Raw genomic sequence first — 18053 nt, forward strand, 5'->3', positions numbered from 1 at the left:
TCCAAACCTTAAAGAGATCAGCTCTGTCTGAAACATGTTTATTCCAGAAAATAAAAAGAATGAAAATTAACTGATTAATTTTACAAGTCCAGTTATCATTGATACCAGAAAAAGGACAGCAATATAAACTGAACCCAACAATATGCTTTTAAAAAATACATCATGATCAAATATGTTTTATCCCAGGAATAAAAGGAGAACTTAACATTACTGTTGTAATAAACCATATAAGAAAAATCACAAATTATTTCAATGTATATAAAAAAATTAAGTTGGTATCTATATAAATTTTAAAAAAAAGAAAACTCTTAGAAGAGGAGGAATAGAAGGAAATTTGCCTAGCTTGATAAAGGTGGTATTCTATAAGCACTTAGCACTTATTATTATTATTACTATTGATAAAGAAACATTAAAAAGCATTCCTTTTAGTATGGAGAAAAGACCACAACACTACTATTGTTCAAAATAGTAATGAGGTCTTAGTCAATGCTATGACATGAGGTAAAATAAGAGTGATCAGGATGGAGAAAAAGATTAAACTGTTATTACTGGCAGATACTATACTTATTACCTATGTAGGAAACTCGAAATTATCAACCATGATTACAACTAAACAAAGTATGACATGTTGCAAGACGCAAAATTAACTTTAGGCTTCTTGTTTACAAGGAATAATCTAATATTATATCTTATATTACAATAAAATAAGGTCCGACTAAAAATAGTAATTCTAAAGATTTTAAGAATTTAACACATCAAAAATGTATAAGACTTTGACTTATAAAACTTGGTTATAATTTTAAACTTCTTTTAAAAGATATAACCACTAAAGAAATTGAAATGTTAACCACTGGCCTCTCTAGTCCCAAATAGCCTTTATAGTTGTGTCCTATGAAACAAGCAATAAATAGAAAAATTTCTATCTGCTCCAGGTCAAGTTCCCTAGGAAGCAGACTCTGAGATGGACATTACCGTGTGGTAGTTTATAAAGGAGTTGACTGGGGATTAAAATCTGTGGGGAGAGGGAAGAGGCAAAATTGAGCAAAGAAGAAACTGGGCTGAGATCCAGTCACAATCAACTCCCCCAGGGAATTCTGAAGCTGGGACGAGGGTCATCAATCAGTTATTGATGCAGGCAGTCTCAACGGATGCACATCACAGACCTGAGCAAGGCAGCATGATGTTGAGAAAGATGGCTCTCTTCAGTCAAGGACCACCTCCAGAAACTGCTGAAATGAAGGCTGTTGGCCAGCAACACTCTCAGCAAGAGAGGAAATAGATCTTTCGATCCTCAAAGAGGGAGTTGGGTGGCATAGCATAGTGTGTGCTGCTCAGATCCACTCTTCTGTTTAATTTCTGGGAGCAGCTCCTACAGGACTGTGGTGGACTCCCTCACAGGGGAAACTTAGAAAAGGAAGTCCTTCTCCTTGCAGCTGGTACTAATCCTCCCTGTTATCCATCTGAGATTCCATTTGAGCTAGCAATTCTCCTGGTCTCTAAGGAGGCTGAGCCCCTGATCATCACATCCTTCTCAGGTTCTGGCCACTGCCACAACAATTTACCATAAAAACTGGGCAAGAAAATGCCAAGAAATGGACTTTGGGTGACCTGAGTGCCACCTATACCTCCCCCTGTCCACACTGTGTAGCAGCAGCTATCTGCTAGTTATCAGGGTCAGTCCCCCCACCAGAATGTTATTCCTTTTTATCTTTGGATTTCCCTAACCAAGATGTTCAAGGTGCCTAGGCAGGAGGAATCCATCTTGCTTTGGGAACCAATACTTTTAAACATGCAAAACCCAGATTTGTGGGATGGGAAGCACAAGTTCTCTGAACTGAGTCACTGGGACTGATGCTACATGAGGCCGTTCTGAATTCCATCCCTTGTTTCCCAAATCCATGCAGCACATGTTGGGAACACAGCATTGTGTTCATTGTGTGCAGTGTGTGCTGCATGTACCCCACAGCATAACATCCCATCTTTACTAGGTACTTTTTACGGAGCTAGCACTTCAGTTGTGCTTTCAACAGACCTTATCAGTCTAACAGTTTGGCCATTTCTGAATGATGCAGTATATGATAGCACCAGTGACATAATTCAGACACAACAGGACATGTAAGTAAATAAAAGAGAAAAAAACAAGCCCTAGTCTTACACAGCATATATTCTAGTGGCAGAGGATAAAAGATTTTACCAGAAGCTATAAGCAATAAACTTGTATCTTCTTGGCAATGTAGCTATATATACATTTTGACAGAGCTACAAAGAGATATGGTCAAGTTTACCATCATAGTGAGAGACTTCAGTATACCTCCCTGAGTAAAAGACAGACCTAACAATAACAACAACAAGAATATGAAATAGGGGCGCCTGGGTGGCTCAGTTGGTTAAGCGACTGCCTTCAGCTCAGGTCATGATCCTGGAGTCCTGGGATCAAGTCCCGCATTGGGCTCCCTGCTCAGCGGGAAGCCTGCTTCTCCCTCTAACCCTCCGCCTTCTCATGTACTCTCTCTCTCTCTCATTCTCACTCTCTCAAATAAATAAATAAATCTTTAAAAAAAAAGGAATATGAAATACATAATAGCATAAAAACAGCCTGCCACTATAAAGAACATAACTGCAAACAACTGTAGAATATACAATATTTTCCTGCAAACTTAGAACATTTCTAAATATTATCTACAGTCCGGCCCATAAAACTTATCTTAGTAAATGTCAAAAGACAGGAATCAAAAAAACCATTTCCTCTGTCTGCAATGCAATTATGTTAGAAATAAATGTTCAAAAGCTGATTAGAAAAATCCCATGTGTTTGGAAATTAAGAAACTTCTAAATAACTCATGGGTCAAAGAACTCAGTGAAAATTAGAAAATACATAGAATTGATCATGAAAAAATACATATCAAAATCATACCCTATAGCTAAAGCAGTTCTTAAAGGAAATCATACAGCTTTAAAATGACCATATTAGAAGAGAAGAAAAAAATCTAAATTAATTAGCTAAGCTTCTAATTTCAGAATAGAAATATAAAATATACCCAAAAAGAATTTGAAGGAAATAAGTAATATATATAATAGCCAAAATAGTGAAACAAAAAACAAAAATAAAATGAGAGAAGCAAGAATGCCAAAAATTAAGGCTAATAAAATTTACAATACTCTAGTGAGATGAATCAAGAAAAAAATGAAAAAAGGCTCAAATAAATAATATGAAAAAAGGATAATATTTGAAAAATTATTTGTAGTAGGCAATTTCTGAGGAAAACATCACACACCAGAACTAAATTAAGAAAAAACCCTGAAATATTATACAGCCATAAAAAGGAATGAGATCTTGCCATTTGCAACAATGTGGATGGAACTGGAGGGTGTTATGCTGAGTGAAATAAGTCAATCAGAGAAAGACATGTATCATATGACCTCACTGATATGAGGAATTCTTAATCTCAGGAAACAAACTGAGTGTTGCTGGAGTGGTAGGGGGTGGGAGGGATGGGGTGGCTGGGTGAAAGACATTGGGGAAGGTATGTGCTATGGTGAGCGCTGTGAATTGTGTAAGTCTGTTGAATCACAGACCTGTACTTCTGAAACAAATAATGCAACATGTTAAGAAAAAAGAAAAAGAAGAAGATAGCAGGAGGGGAAGAATGAAGGGGAGTAAGTCGGAGAGGGAGACTAACCATGAGAGACGATGGACTCTGAAAAACAAACTGAGGGTTCTAGAGGGGAGGGGGTCAGGGGATGGGTTAGCCTGGTGATGGGTATTAAAGAGGGCACATTCTGTGTGGAGCACTGGGTGTTATGCACAAACAATGAATCATTGAACACTACATCAAAAACTAATGATGTAATGTATGGTGATTAACATAACAATAAAAATTAAAAAAGAAAAAAAAAACCCTGAAAACCTGGTTTCTTCTATCCATTAAATAAATCTTTACCAAAATTTAAAAAAAAATAGGTATGTACTTGCTTATGGCAGCTTCTTTAAATATTAAGGGAGCAAATAATCAAAATTTCCAAGAAATGAGAGAGAAAAGAAACAAACTTCAACTCAATCTATGAAGCTAGAAAAGTAAACTATGACAAGAATATTATTTAAAAATAAACTATGGGACAATCTCAGGAACATAGATTCAAAAGTCCTAAATACAACAGAATTAAATCCAGCAATGTATATAAAAACTTATACAGAAGGTGCTGTGAACTGTGTAAGACTGTTGAATCACAGACCTGTACCTCTGAAACCAATAATACATTATATGTTAAAAAAAAAAAAAAAGAAGAAGAAGAAGATAGCAGGAAGGGAAAAATGAAGGGGGGGAAATCGGAGGGGGAGATGAACCATGAGAGACAATGGACTCTGAAAAACAAACTGAGGGTTCTAGAGGGGAGGGGGGTGGGAGGATGGGTTAGCCTGGTGATGGGTATTAAAGAGGGCACGTTCTGCATGGAGCACTGGGTGTTATACAGAAACAATGAATCATGGAACACTACATCAAAAAACTAATGATGTAATGTATGGTGATTAACATAACATAATAAAAGAAAAAAGAAAAGAAAACTTATACAGAAGGACTACATTTGGTTTAGTCTAGGAATGCAGACTTTAATATTAGAAAATAAATTTAATTAATTTGCCACATTAATTTAATTAAAAAATATAGGATCTTGATAGTAGATAAAATTCAACATTCCTTCATAGTTAAGAGATAAAAGACTTAGAAAATTAGAAATAGAAACAGAAACTGTTTATCCTGATTAATGACACTCCTTGCCCCATCCTTGAAAACAACAGTTGAATGCATTTTTATGATTATTTCAAGAAAAGATTTCTCCCCATCGTCACTTCTATTGAACATTGTACTAGAAGTCCTTTTTTTTTTAATTTAAATTGAATTAGCCAACATACAGTACATCATTTGTTACAGAGGTAGAGTTCAGTAATTCATCAGTTACGTATAACACTCAGTGTTCATCACATCATGTGCCCTACTTTTTTAAAAGATTTTTTTATTTGAGAGAGAGAGAGAAAAAGCACAAAGTAGGGGGGGGCAGAGGGAGAGGGACAAGCAGGCTTCTTACTGAGCAGGGAGCCAGACGCAGGCTTGATCCCAGAACCCTGGGATCATGACCTGAGCTGAAGGCAGTCACTTAACCAACTGAACCACCCAGGTGCCCCACATCACCTGCCCTCCTTAATGTCCACACCCGTTACCCCATCCCCCCACCCAACTCCCCTTCGGCAACCCCCAGTTTGTTTCCTATAGTTAAGAGTCTCTCCTGGTTTATCTCCCTCTCTGACTCTTCCCACTCTATTTTCCCCTTCCTTTTCCTATGACCCTCTGGGCTGTTTCTTATATCCCTCATGTGAGCAAAAGATATGATAATTGTCTTTCTCTGATTGACATTTCGCTCAGCATAATACCGTCCAATTCCATCCACGTTGATGTAAATGGTAAGATTTCATCCTTTCTGATGGCTGAGTAATATTCCATTGTGTATGTATACCTACACACACACACCACATCTTCTTTAGCCATTCATCCGTCGATGGACACCTCGGCTTTTTCCAAAGTTTGGCTATTGTGAACATTGCTGCTATAAACACTGGGGTGCAGGTGCCCCTTTGGATCACTACATTTGTATCTTTGGGGTAAATACCTAGTAGTGCAATTGATGGGTCATAGGGTAGCTCTATTTTTAACTTTGTGAGGAACCTCCATACTGTTTTCCAGAGTGGCTGTACCAGCTTGCATTCCCACCAACAGTGTAAGAGGGTTCCCCTTTCTCCACATCCTCACCAACATCTGTTGTTTCCTGTCTTGTCAATTTTAGCCATTCTGACTGGTGTGAGGTGGTATCTCATTGTGATTTTGATTGTGGTTTTGATGCTGAGTGATGTTGAGCAATTTTTCATATGTCTTGTTGGCCGTTTATATGTCTTCTTTGGAGAAATGTCTGTTCATGTCTTCTGCCCATTTCTTGACTGGATTATTTGTTTTTGGATGTTGAGTTTGATAAATTCTTTACAGATTTTGGATACTAGCCCTTTATCTGATAAGACATTAGCAAATATCTTCTCCCATTCTGTCAGTTTTGGTTTTGTCGACTTTTCCTTTGCTGTGCAAAAGCTTTCTATCTTGATGAAGTCCCGGTAGTTCATTTTTGCCTTTGTTTCCCTTGTGTTTGGAGACATGTCTAACAAGAATGTTGCTGCAGTCAAGGTCAAAGAGCTTGCTGCCTATGTTCTCCTCTAGGATTTTGATGGATTCCTGTCTCATATCTAGGTTTTTCATCCGTTTCGAGTATATTTTTGTGTGTGGTGTAAGAAAATGGTCCAGTTTCATTCTTCTACATGTTGCCGTCCCATTTTCCTGACACCATTTGTTGAAGAGACTGTCTTTTTCCCATTGGATATTTTTTCCTGCTTCATCGAAGATTAGTTGACCAAAGAGTTGAGGATCTATTTCTGGGTTCTCTATTTGTTCCACTGATCTATGTGTGTCCTAATCAGCACAATAAGGCATCAAAAGTAAATTAAATGTGAAATAATTAAAAATAAGGAAATAAAGCTATATTCAAAGTTGGTATTATCTATATAAAAAAGGAAATAAATGTACAGTTAAATGATAAGAATGGAAAGTTCAGCAAGTGTTCTATAGAAATTAAATGCAATTTTATACACTATCAACAAGTATTTATCAAAGGTTAAAAAGATATTTGCAATAGCACAACAAAGAAAGTACCTAGGAATGTATAAAATTTTTATACGGAAAATATATAAAATTTTGTTGGAAATATGAAACTACCTAAGTAAATATTGAAATAAGTCATGCTTGTGGATTAAGGACTCAATACTATGAAGATCCCTGGAGAATGACAGAAAATACAAATACTATCTGGTAGCAAAATGGTGCTATCACATCATCTACAAAAATCAACTCCTGGGGAGGCCTGGGTGGCTCAGTCGGTTAAGCGTCTGCCTTCGGTTCAGGTCATGATCCCAACGTCCTGGGATGGAGCCCCCCATGGCCCTTGCTCAGCAGGGAGCCTGCTTCTCCCTCTGCCTGCTCTGCCTGCTGCTCCCCCCTGCTCCTCCCCTCTCCTCTGACAAATAAATAAAAATCTTTTAAAAAATCAGCTCCTAATGAATAAAGATTTCACTGTGAATTGCAAAACTATACAATTTTAGGAGATAAATAAAAGAATATCTTACTGACATCAAGGAATGGAAAGATATCTTTAAAAATATACCAAAAAAAAAGGCAAGCCTCAAAAAATGAGTGATAAACTATGAATTCTGGTTCATTAAATTATAATATAAAGTTTAAAAAAAACAATTTGGATGAAAGCATTAAAAATGACAATGCCAGTGAAATGAACTAATTAAAAATATATGAAACAACATGAATGTTGGCAGAAAAAGCAAGTCACATAGAATTATTCAGTATTATTCTATTTATATAAAACCTACAATATTAAAAATTTATCTTCAGGACTGACTGATTACAACAAAGGACAAAAATTCTTCCCATCTCTAGTTGCATACCCTTTTGTATATGTGTAATAAAATTAGAAAATGTGTTGAAAAACACCTTAGAGTTTACCCGACACACCAGGGAAATTCTAGTGACTGATAGTTTTTTCCCTCCATATAAAATCACCTATTCCACTCAGTTACATCAATGTGTTCTTATTCTTACCTCTCTAAGCAAACCATGTCCTCAGCTCTGTCTTCTTCAAATCAATCTTTGGATTAAGTACCATTACCAGAGCACTCATTATTTGCTCAAGGTATTTATAATCTGAGAAACTGATCCATAAGCAAATAATTGAAATTGTAAAGAACAGGACAATAATTTCTATATACACGACTGAACAAACTACCACAGGCATACCAAAGAACAGTTTTGGCCAGAGGAAACAGGAAAATGTTTCCACCTTCCAGAGGAGGTGACATGTGAGACTATGAAATTCTTCATAAAAAGTTTGTCCATGTTATTTTAATGCACATAATTTGAGTATAATCCTTGATTTATAGTATTCACACATTCACCATCTCAGTGTCACCAAAATGTAATTACAATCCTATGTGAATTTTCAGAAATAAAAATATATTCCTCTTCATCCTTTCCCTAGACCATGTCAGTTCCTTCTGTGTTAAAAAAAATTTTTAAGTGGTTTGTATGGAGCTGTGATTTTTTTTTTTTTGGAACTGTGATATTTCTTAAAAGGCTAAAAGTTTGCTAAAATCCACTGCTCTTTTTAATAACAAATATGTCCTTTCTTCAGCAAAAGGTAACTATGGGAAGTTCTAAAACAAATTTCTAAAGAATCTTTATGGGTAGTTTCCCACTTCTCCAGAAAGAAATATGAAAGAGCTCAACATAGCAATTTAATACATCCAGATACTGATTACCAAACCTAGGTTACATTGTCTTGTTTTAAATATTGATTACAGGCATGTTTGATTTAAGGATCTAGATATTAACCTTTTTCTTAGAATTTCTACACACAAAGCCAAATACATTTAGTTCAACAACTGTTGACTCATCACTCATTGTAATCAAGGTACCATAAGAGATAGATCAACAAGTGTGATTAATTCTTGAAATGTATACCACAAGGTCTATAATAAAGCAAAAATGTGAATGTACTAATAAAATTATCAAAAAATGTCTGCAAAGAAGATAAGATGAAGACCTTATGTCCAACATGGAAAACAGAAAGGCCTCATAAGAGAGCAGACGTCAGTGTCGAGTCCAGTAGAGAGAGCAGAATAATGTCTACCAGTTAGAAGCCATCACAGAAGCAAAGGCCTTGAGTTAAGAACAGAATGCGGTCAGGAAACACTGAAAAATTCAATTTGATCAGATTATATGTCTGAGTTAGAAAAATTTCCATCTCCTATAACCAATTTGTAGTACATGTATGAAGTTATAAAAGATTATATAACTATATCCAGGCTCAGTAGGAAAAACTGCCACAAGCAATTAACCAAAATTGCTATGAGTGAAGAAGGCTGGAATGGCAGCCCACAGTCCACGTATTTGCTAATTAGGGAATAAGACATCTGAGGCATTGGGAGAGGTTAGAATAGATAGTTAAAATAAGTCAGGCTCAGAATCTGAAGGGCTTTAAATTCCAAACTGAGGGGTTTGTGTTTCATGCATCTTTTAAACTTTAATTACAGAAATAATACAAAGTTTGTTGTAAAAGATTTTTAAAAACCCAAAAAGTATGTAAAAACCTCTTCCCTAATACCACTCGAAAGCAGTAAGTCAGCATATAATCTTCCAACTTTTATACATACATACACATATAGAACAAACACTATAAATTATTTCAATGTAAAAATAGGTTGCCATTATGCATATAATTTTACAATTCTGTTTTTTGAAGACATCTTTTCATGAAAGTACAGAGATCTATCTCATCTTTCTTTTTTCTTTTTTCTTTTTTTTTAAAAAGGGAGATAGAGAGGAGGGGCAGAGGAAGAGGGAGAGAGAGGAGAGACAATCTTAAGCAGGCGCCACCCTCAGCGCAGAGCTGGGCATGGGGCTTCATCTCACAACTCTTAGATCACGACCTGAGCCGAAACCAAGAGTCAGATGCTTAACTGACTGAGCCACCCAGGCACCCTCTATTTCATCTTTTTTTAATTGTAACATAATACTTCATTGTGTATATGTTACTGACCTATTTTTATGATTATAAAAATTTTTTAAATCTGAAAAAAGTTGAGTTGAAACATCTTCAGAAGAGAAATAAGAGGTAAAGAAAACACTTAGGAGATTATTACAATATTCTAAGTAAATTCTAATAATGAGAGCTTGAATTGAGACTCAAAGAGATATGCCAGCTAATGTAATTATAAAAAAAAATCAGTTTGTAATGATCTTGTTTACCAGGTGGTAACAATTATCTTGTTCCAGGTGGGAACAAGAAAGAACTATGAGAGGAAAGGCCCCATGTGGATGACTAGGGAGATCAGGAAGTTGCCTCTAGAGAAAGTGAACAGAAGGAAGCAAAAAATAGTTTATTGAGAAACTTTCTTATCTCCCACTCGTTTTCTAGTTCCCCAGCTTCTTACCAGTTGCCATGTTATATGAACCTGATGGCAAATATTTCCCAAACCCACCCAGCTTTACCTATTCCTGCCATCACTAACCCAATTAATGCCCATTATCCCCCTCTTGCACTGCTCTCCTTAGACTTCATCCAACACTGCTGTCAAAGTCAAGATGGTTCATGTGGCCAACGCTCACTAGTATACACTGTACATCTGCTATGTGTCAGCTGCTGGGTTTACCTTAAACATATGTTGTTATATCAACGAATCTTGACAAAAAGCCACTTTTTGTTTTTGTCACTTTGGTGAAATTATTCAACTTCGCCCTATAAGTCAGTTTCCTCTCCTGTAAAATGGGGATATTAGCATCTGCTTCATGCATCTGTTGCGTGGAAAGTATTAACGAATGTTAACCCTTAGCGTGATGGTGTCATATAGTAAGCACAAGAAAGATAGCATTAATTCGCATGAGTGCTCAACCATACCCACAACTACCTCTGCAGCCTGCCCAACATCACAACTTTCTTGCCTATTATATATTTCTGTATTCATGTTTTCATATTTCACTGCTTTAACCCATAATGCTCTCTTTAACTACAAAGCCTTCCCTGATATCTCTATCTCCATATATGTAAATTCTCCTCACATATATAGGTCCCACTCACAAGAAAATATTGCTATTTTTCCTATCTAGTAGCAATCTCTCACCTGCCTCAATTGCCACAGCATTTTATATGTAGCTACCATTTAACACTTACCTTTCTCTTGAGTTTTATTTTTATACATGTTTGTTTACATGCCTTATACACATGGCTTATATACTTACAGGTATATACATCTTCACTTCTAAGCTCTGAGCTTTTGCAGAAGTTGTGAGCAGGACCAATTCTTTATCTTTTATAAAATCTAAAATGACTTTTTTTTATGTATTATAGACACAGCAAAAACATCTGTTGAGGTCTCTGCTAGATACTTTCCATTTGTCCATCCAAATTCCATCCCGCTGTCTGTGCTGACAGCAGACAATGGAGAGGTACAGGCAAAAGATCAGAGGAAGGGAGGAGAGAGAAGTCAGGCTCTGGCGCTCTCAAGAGTCACATTGAGCTGGCTGCATCCCTTGAGTGAAGGTCACTGCTCCACTCAAGGTGGCCAAATCTATAGGACCCTCTCTTTTCAAAACTCAGTAACTGCTCTATCCATTTGTCCATCTGGGCCTAAAGGCTCCTAGCCCTAAGGAACTACACAGCCCCACATTTGTAGAGTCTCTTTATTAACCCTCCCCCCAGAATTACCCGTCCTACTCAGAGTACGCTTCCCCACCTTGCTGGAACCATCTGCCAAAAGTTCACAGGGAATTTTTAGATGAAGAGGGTAGGATTGGAAAGTAACTCCTCAAGGTCTGTCTTGTCACCCAAGTGAGAAGAAAAGTCTTCACTTAGCCTGAAGAAGACAATAGTGTGGTTGGAGGCTAGAGGAAATTTAAAAAGGACTAGAGTAACTGCTGAAGAAATGCTTTAGGAAGTTAGTTAATGGTGAATAAAGGGTAGCATAACAGCATGGAGGGCTTAACCGCACAGAACTCAACTGGCAAGCTCTCCTGAATTTCTCCAGCAGTGCTTAGCAGAACAAGATCAAAAGGGTTGTTAAAAGGGAAAAAAGCAAAGCAAAACAAAAGTGATAGGGTTTAACTAAACTGTAAATTATGGATGATTAAAGAATCATGGGATCCAAAGGTACTAGAAGGGTCACAACCGGAACCCAGGTAAAGGTTCAAAGGGAGGCAAGTAAAGCCAAAAAGAGGTTAGTGGGTAATCTTTCACTTTTAGTCCATTTGGAAGAAACATCAATTAGACTAATCGTGTAACATTACTGATAACAAAAGCACAGTGACTGCATTTTTTAATCTTATAACCAGACATGACTCTGCTTACTTGCAGTTCAGTTTATGTGCCGATAGTTAGGCTGCCTATACTTTAAACTACCTTTTTAGATAATAGGATTTGGATAACGTTCTTGTTATTATTCAGAAATTCCTCTTTGGGCTCCCTCTGAAAATCTGATTTTGAAAACACACATTTAACTTTCTAGAATTTAAGTATTTATAACTTCCTTTTCACTTTGCTTCAGTTCTTACTTTGCTTTCAAGAATTTGCACTTCTAACAAATTAAGAACAACAACCAGATTTTAGACCTTGATGTAAAATAAGCACAAGGGAGAGGAAAAAAAAGAGAAGAAATGCAAAATAATCACATGAACAAAACAATCCAGTCCTTGATTGCAATATGAAAACAGGAGAAACTGCTGTCCATGCTACACAAAGGTTGCCAAAGGAACAATACTTGTACATTTCCTGGTTCTCAAAAAATATACCAATGTAATATTTGCGTCTGTCTCTTTTCCTTTTGGAAATCTCAACCAAAAATCTACTCTAAACTTGTGAGTTCTTTGTGATTCACTTCGTAAATTCATTATTTACTGCTCATATCATAGAATTTACCAAGCAGGCAACATATAAAAAGGCATTGATTTTTTTTTTCTCCAAAAGTTATGACTGCAAGATACAATGAAAATTTCTGCTCTCCCTGCAGCCTCTAAAAATAGTAAAATATAAAGTGGTTTTGCCTCCAAGTATCTTTCATTTCTGTTAACTCTCTTTCTACTTTCAGATTATAAACTCCTCCACAGCAGGTACTAGATCTACTTTTTTTTATGTAATTCCCCACAGAAATTACAACAGGTCTAAACCCAGAGAGAGAAATAAATCTTTTCAGCTATTATTAAGTACGTATAAGATTAAAGAGTCGTTTTGGAAATTGTGAATTGTTTTTTTTCTTTTCAATTTTTGCAATGAACTCAGGTCTTACATGTTTACCATCAGTAAATAACCACAGCTAAGAAAAAAGCTGCAGAGGGAAAAGTGTTTTTATTCCATCCGAGGTACTATGTGATGCTCCCATCCAGGTTTGAAACATGCAGCGCAGATGGAAAAGGATTGGCTACTTCCTCCTTTAGTGTCTATTCTAGCCATTCCCTCCAGTTGGTGGATGTTGCCTTCATTTGTGCGACAAATTGAACTATATGGATTAGTCATGAATAATTTTAAGACTATAATTAGGGATTTACTAAAACCAATATTAAATCATTAACTAAGACTATCCACTCAAGACAGATACTGCTTATGAAAAGAAAATTATTAGTAATAAGACAAATATAAATTATCTGTCAAATATAGACACATGTATTTGCTAAATATTTATCAAACATTGATATAAATGTACCATATTTAGTGGGTGTACAGTTTAAAAAGAAGACATTTTTACTTTCAAGAAGCTTAAAACCTACTAATATGTTTTCTTGGGGAAAAAATACTTACTCTCACTCTTTTATCCTCGTCTCAGCGTATAAGAATTTCAATTTTAGATAAAACAGTAAGACAAGAGGCCCAATGCTAAGTCCCACATCACCAAACCGAGACTTAATTTTACTTTCTGTTCTCCCAGAAATGGAACCTTAAACCAGTCAATCGAGAATCACCTAATCAGGGTCGCCTGGGTGGCTCAGTCGTTAAGTGTCTGCCTTGGGCTCAGGTCATGATCCCCATCGATCCCTGCATCGGGCTCCCTGCTCTGCAGGAAGCCTGCTTCTCCCTCTCTCCCCCACCCCCTGCTTGTGTTCCCTCTCTCACTCTCTCTGTCAAATAAATAAATAAAATCACCTAATGAGTACTAGTGAGGTAATCTGCCCGAAAAGCCCCACACATTCCCTAAAGTAAGTAAATTTGTAATAACCAACTCGAAATTTTGGCCTAGTTTGTCTTCCTGTTTCCTTCTGCCTCCAAAAGTCTTTCATTTTCACAACTCCTCAAAACTCCTTTCTATCTGCTAGACTGGACGCTGCCCGATTCAAATCAATTTTTACTCAAATAAGAAATCTCCTATTTTGAAGATTTATTTATTTATCTTTAGAGAATGAGAGAGAGGGAGAGAGAGAGCGGGGGAGGGGCAGAGGGAGACGGAGAATCTTAAACCGACTCCACACTGAGCTGGAGCCATGGGGCTCAATCCCGTGACCCCGAGATCACCACCTAAGCTGAAACCAAGAGTCTGAGTTTAACCGACTGTGCCACCCAGGTGCCCCAGACTCTTAACATTTTTAACGTTCCTCGGTTTACCTTTTAACCGTTCTGGTGCAAGAAGATGGAACCCAGACGCCCGGAGACGCGCCGGAGGAAGCAAACGTGGGTACCTGTCGAGCCCCTGCAGCCTGCTGCTTTCCCGCCGCCTGGGGACGTTGTGGGGAAATCCCTCTCGAATCCTCCACAGCTTTTGCATTAGGAGCTTCTAGACTTAGATCTGAGGGTTTCTTTCTCTGGACTGGGTGCGGAAGCTGGCACAGTCAGACTGCGTCGACTTGGAAACCAGACTCGGTCCAGGGCCGGAACTGGGTCCGACTTGGAAACCAGACCAGTTCCGGGGTCAGACTGGGTCCTACTTAGAAACCAGAGCCGCTCCAGGTCAGACCCCGTAGGAGTTAAGCTGGACTGGGGCCTAAGTGAGGCGTCAGGTGAATAAAATTTTGTAATAAGACTGAACAAGCAGGTTAACCTTAGCAAAAATAATATTGAATTACAGTGGCCACAGTGGAGAACTTTTAACCTAGATAAACCCAACCTTTTACGAGGTGCCCTAGAGAAAAAGGGATCTCAGCCAAGTACTCACTGTAAAGGTTCGAGGGAAAATTCTTTTTCTTCCTCTACAGTTTCTGGTGACCAGGATGAGACCCGCTGAAACACAAGACTCACTCCAGAGCCCACAGAATCCTGGGAAATGGCAGAAGCCAGCAAAAGGTAAGAATTGTTATCAAAGTCAGCTCTCCCAGATCTCTATCTGTGGTAACTGGTCCAGAGAGGAAGGTAGAGTTTCACGTTGCCCCTTCCTTTCAGAGTGGCAGACAAAAAAACTGTGAAAATTCAATATTTGAATTGTGACTTGTGAATTTGCTTTCCGGTACCCACTGGTTGTCGATCCTTTCTCTCCCAGGGACAGCCATTGCCTTCTTGTTGTCTCATTTTGTGTCCTGAGAACTTGACTTGGTTTTCTGCCTGACTGGGATGTCCAGGTTCATGTGTGTGCAGGCAGCTCAAGCGTCATATTAAGGACCCCAAAATACTGCTAGACAGAAATACGGGTTGCACTCCATTTGCAGCCAGGGCCTTAATGGCGGTAGCCGCTTTGGGGGAATACTCTATATCTTTTTTTTGGTTATCTTTGGAAGTGGCTCTGGATCTTAGGAGAGTAGTGTCTTTTGCACCTTCTTTGCTTCCATAGGGTTCTTGAATACTGTCAGGAATATTTACTGTTTGTTTCTGCTGAAACCTGACAAGATAAGCCAAAGAATTTTTTTTAAGAGAAAACATATTGATCAATTTACTTTAACTCCTTAATATGACCCACCCTTGGCTGGTAGTTGGAGAGACAGGCCAAAGTCCAAGTCATTGTCTTTGGACTTATTCCCATGGTGAGGTGGCTGGTTAGAGCTAAGATAGAAGCAAAAATTCATCAGTATTCTCAATACCTGATTTCGGACCACTCCCACCCCCCAATTTTAATATCTATACCAATTAAAGCCTATAATCATTTATCATCATATATATCTGACTTTACAAAGGACCAAATCCCACTTCTTAGTGTAGGAAAGATCATAAACTTTGGGATAAGTCAGGGATTCAATTTCCAGCTAAGTGAGTGAGAGCAAGTTACTCTTTGAGAACCAGTTTTATCACCTGCAAAATGGGGAATAATCTCAACCTTGCATGATTATTGTGAGGTTTAAATGCAATAAACTCTTCCATGGTAAGCACTTAGTGATGGAGAGATATTAGTTCTGACATCTTTTTTGTTTTAATTGACATATAATTGACGTACCATTACATTATCTTCAGGTGCACACCATGCTGATTCGGTATTTGTATACATTGGGAAATATCACCACAGTAAGTCTAGATAGCATCTATCTCCACACATAGTTATAATTTTTTTCTTGTGATGAGAACTTTTACACAATATAGTATTTTTAACTATAGTCACCGTGCTGAACATTACATACACCTGACTTATTTTATAACTGGAAGTTTGTGCCTTTTGACCCCCTTCACCCATTTCACCCAACCTCCCCGCCAACCCATACTCCTAGCAGCCACCAATGTATGTTCTCTGTATCTGTGAGCTAATTTTTTTTTTAGATTCCACATATTAGTGAAATCATATGGTATTTGTCTTTCTCTGACTTACTTCACTTCACAGAATGCCCTAAAAATTTATCCCTGCTGGGGCACCTGGGTGGCTCAGTCGTTAAGCGTCTGCCTTCAGCTCAGGTCATGATCCCAGGGTCCTGGGATCGAGCCCCACATCAGGCTCCCTGCTCAGCGGGGAGTCTGCTTCTCCCTCCCCCTCTGCCTGCCACTCTGCCTACCTGTGCTCTCTCTCTCTCTCTCTGTCAAATAAATAAATAAAATCTTTAAAAAAAAATTTATCCCTGCTATCACAAATGGCAAGATTTCATTCTTTTTTATGGCTGAATAAAATTCCATTACACACACACACACCACATCATCTTTATCCATTTATCCATCAGTGTTCACAGGTTTTTTCCATATCTTGGCTATTATAAATAATGCTGTAATGAACATGGGATTGCAGATATCTTTCTGAGTTAGTGTTTCCATTTTCTTCATATAGATACCCAGAAATGGAATTGCTGGATCATATATTTAATTTTCTGAGGAATCTCCATACTGTTTTCCATATTGGTTATACCAATTTACATTCCTGCCAACAGGGCACAGGATTCCTTTTTCTCCCCATACTCACTAACACTTGCTATTTCTGTTGTTTTTGATAATAGCCACTCTAACAAGTGTATGGTGATATCTTATTGTGGTTTTAATTTGCATTTCCCAGATAATTAGAAAAAGATTTTTTTTTTAAGTAACTCTATGGTCAGAAATTGGCCACATTGGAAACTGATATTTACAGCCTGATAGGAACTTGTTTTTAGGCCTTCTTCCCAAAACTAAATAAAACTATATACCTAGAATGGAGAAAAAGATTTTGAAGGCTTTGTGGAAGGATTTACTAAGACATTCCAAAAATACACACTTCTAAATCTAGAACATAGGAATCTTTTTATTGTCATTTTATTGAAGACCTCCCTGATATAAACAAGCAAATTGAGGATAATATAGTTGGACAGGTGGGGCAGCCTCTTAAGATCATTCAGGTTGCAACTCAATTCTTTGAGGAATTAAAAACAATGGTACTTGTCTTACAAATCTAGTTTTTACAGGAACAGAAACATGGCTCTAGAAATAATTCAAAGCCACCTATCTTTTTCACTAATCCTGAAACCCCTCCTGTTCATCTCAGAAAGCTTGCAGGTATTGTAAAATATCAGGACCTAAGGAACAAGTCTTTCTTGTTGGAGCTGCCTTTACATACATTCTTCCTTTTCAGAGGTAACTGGTCTTCTCCAGAAATTAAGGTAATTCTTATCAGAAGGGGGGAAAAGGAAAGGCTATTTTGAAAACTAGGCCTATGAAAAATTTTAAATGTCTCTTCCACAAATATTAGTAAGAGGCTAAAATTTTAATACAGAAGCTGTAAGATCTGTCTTGGCATCTGTCTGTATGTGTATGTATGTCTATGCATGTATATTACAAATGTGTGATTTTTTTTCCCGCGGCTGGATGGCATTGCCAAAATTAATTTGTAAAGAGCTCTATTTAATTGGCTTTAAAGACAAACAAGTGTTTTTGCAAACCAAGCATACTCTGAGAAATATAGAAAGTTAACCCAAATGCATCTCAAGTTCATGTGATCTAGGTAGGGTAATCTTCAGTAAATAAAGATTAGTTTAAGTTTGTTGGTTTAATTAAAACAGGCATATCTTTAGAGTTATCAGCATTAATTATTATATTTT

The 18053-nt window shown here is 37.4% G+C and overlaps 2 long non-coding RNA genes across 3 annotated transcripts in view; one reads left to right on the plus strand and one right to left on the minus strand.

Annotated features, from left to right (window-relative positions):
• Positions 1-14485, minus strand: part of LOC113922729 — a 136964-nt gene extending 122479 nt beyond the window's left edge. The window contains exon 1 of the long non-coding RNA XR_003520052.2: positions 14248-14485. This is a non-coding gene — a long non-coding RNA (uncharacterized LOC113922729). The remainder of the gene's footprint in view (positions 1-14247) is intronic.
• Positions 14486-14493: 8 nt separating this feature from the next.
• Positions 14494-18053, plus strand: part of LOC113922728 — a 78449-nt gene continuing 74889 nt past the window's right edge. For both annotated transcript variants that reach the window (XR_003520051.2, XR_003520050.2), the window contains exons 1-2: positions 14494-14639; positions 14835-14922. This is a non-coding gene — a long non-coding RNA (uncharacterized LOC113922728). The remainder of the gene's footprint in view (positions 14640-14834; positions 14923-18053) is intronic.

The sequence above is a fragment of the Zalophus californianus genome, chromosome 9, assembly GCF_009762305.2.
Source record: "Zalophus californianus isolate mZalCal1 chromosome 9, mZalCal1.pri.v2, whole genome shotgun sequence".
NCBI lineage: Eukaryota > Metazoa > Chordata > Mammalia > Carnivora > Otariidae > Zalophus > Zalophus californianus.